Genomic DNA, 2,915 nt, shown 5'->3' on the forward strand with positions numbered 1-2,915 from the left:
CTTTACTAATGTATCCCAACAGCAGCATACATTCATAACAGCTACCCGAGTCACCCAAACAAGAACAGTGTGAGATTAAACGGTGGACATAAAGGGTGGATGTGCTTAAGGTTATTTGTACGGTACTGGAGTCCCTCAATTGAGAATTATYATATGCRATATTTGTGATAGAAAAAAAATTCAATACCACAGATATTATTTTCATWTGGTTTTCGTCAAACTTTAAAATGCAAGACACAGCTGGATATAAGAATTGTTATTTTGGTTTAAAGAATCTGAATTATATTTCAATGGTAGGTAAATCCTAATGTAACCTATTTAACTATTATGAACCTACGTCATAATAGTTAAAGGATCAAACCTTGGAAAAATATACTGAAATACTAGACCAAATACAAACCCTTGATAGACTCCACAAAGCAGCATTTCTCCTCCATTTATATAAGTAGCATTCCCTGAACCCCTGGAAGTTAAGATGAATTTCATTTTTTACTTGGCACAGGAGTCACTTAAGGATACCTTTTTCAAAAAGGAAAATATACTTTGGAATTTACCAAAAATCTTTACATTCAGCTGATGTTAGAGCAAATRGCATACATAAAAAAAGATTATATTTTTGTTATACAAAAGGAAACATCTACATAAATTATTTTTGAAAAGAGATGGTGTTTTATTCATTTTGGGGCAGATGAGGAGCTAGCCATACTTTTGGACTCTGGCCTTCCTTACATCTGCCATGGATGGAGAGGAAAAATTATGAGTTTTGAAAGGTCAGGTCTCCCATTTGATAAAGGAAAAAAAAAAAACTTGAGTTATTTTGGTATTGGAGTAATAAATTATTTTACATTTCACTTTAGGGATGCTTGGTTGTTTCCAGAATGTGGGGCCCAGCAGCCCTGCAGTGGATCTCACACTCTTCTCATTTTAGTAAGCTTGGCCACATTTTACCAAAAAATGTTATCTTCATCACTTTCTCAGCAAGTATCCTGTTGGGATTTCCTTACCTTTGCTTTAATGCTAATTTCCCTCACCTCCAAGCACACAGATGCAATTTAATGCAACACATCATCAATAAACAACAGTATTTAGTAACTGCTGTGCTGGTCTGTACGGTATTTATTGCTACATGCAGTATGAATTGATGTGTTCATTGACTCTAAGAGAACCGCCTGCTGCAGTGGAGTGTATCTGTATTTTTCAGCGCATCCCGGGTTCAAGACTTTGGTGAAGATAAATGAATTCTGGTCTGACAACAGAGAAGTGTCGATACAGTCAAGGTTAATATATCGCACAGTTATAAATTTAATAATGGAAAAGGGTTTGTATATCTCTCTTAGGAAAGCCTTACACTAAGGTCGGTGAAATCCAGCTCTTTGTCAAGCAGAGGGAAGGTCAAGCAAAGAATAAAGTTATAGTACAAGCCGTCTATTGTGCTCAAACATGCTTTGAATTTTTCCTACTTTCCTAGACAACTACAAAGGAAAAGACAGAGAAAGTTATCACTGTAACTCTTCTTTCAGTAGTTGTGTTCAGAGACTCAGAAAAAGGGAGATTTCAATAGAGGCAATGGTTTAGATGTTCATATATATATAAGAAAATAGACAAAAGAATAAAAAAAGGTCCTCCCTCTCCCCAACRAAAACAGCAGGTCCAGCAACAATCCGAAATGGGTCAACAACTTAATCTSCATTTTACATAAAAAGAAGAAGCAGAAGGAAAACAATGATTTAATTTTAGTGTCAACAAGATAGTCTCACCCTGACCAGCTGCAAAATCAAGATATAGACATCAAAAACATAAACTGCAGTCGGTTTGTCTTTTACTCAAGTAACATCGTGTCATGGTGAGAATCTACTTCAGGGTATTTTATTTGGGTTTTAAGGTAGAGCAACACAATTTCAGTCTCTAGGGCTGCAAAGGCTACAGACAAAAACCCCAAAAGGTTTCAGCTCAAACAGTGGCGGAATGAGCAATAACAGAGTGTCATAMATTTTTACTGCAGTAACATATTCTTCTACCATTAAGGGAGACTGAAACAAGACACTTTAAAATGACTGATGTACATCCTCAACCCTGTTAAAATAGTTTTCTTCTGCTTTGGGAAGATGCAGTTAACTCCATACATATTTTACCAGTTCAGAATGAGCGTGAATCAAGTACAATGGGTAATCCTTCTTGTAAGCCTTCTAATACCTGAGATTTTACAGGATAATCCCCCTCCACAGGTAACAAAAAAATCTATTGTCACAAATCCACTGGGGCTCCAATTATCAGATAAATTGATCTTCTGTCTGTATTTCAGAAACGGTCTATGAAGTTGCAAAGGAAGACAAAAGTTAACTGAGAAGTTAAATTAGTCTAAAGAAACCACTGAAAGAAACAATATTTTTCACAACATTGAGGAACAGAGAGACACAGCTTAACTTGAGTTATATTTATACAAGATCCTAAGAAAGCGTGACTGTAAAAGTATTCTGGCATTGGGAGAGCCGACATAGCAGCTGTCAATGAGACCTGTTTCATTTTCAGTTGATGATGGAAATGCTCTTAGTGTAGACAAAATAAAAAATAAAAATTAAAAAGAAAACTGCATTTTTTTACCTCTTAATCTGTACTGTAATGTGTTTGATCATTCAAGTTATTTATTCCTAAAATCTAAAAAGAATCTACCATCGTCATTGTAATTTGAAGATAATGTGCGGCTATTTATGAGACCAGTGGCTGAAACAGAAACAAAAGGTATTATTTTTTCCACCTATGAATTTGGTAAGTGGATGCCCTGCTCCACGGTGAATGGAGGTGGAGTCAATTTATATATATATGTATTACAATACTTGTAATAATAATAGATTGTTTTATAACATAATAATAACCGACAACTAATTTAATACCTGCAGCTCTCTTATATATATATA

This window comes from Poecilia reticulata, linkage group LG17 (genome assembly GCF_000633615.1).
Source record: "Poecilia reticulata strain Guanapo linkage group LG17, Guppy_female_1.0+MT, whole genome shotgun sequence".
NCBI lineage: Eukaryota > Metazoa > Chordata > Actinopteri > Cyprinodontiformes > Poeciliidae > Poecilia > Poecilia reticulata.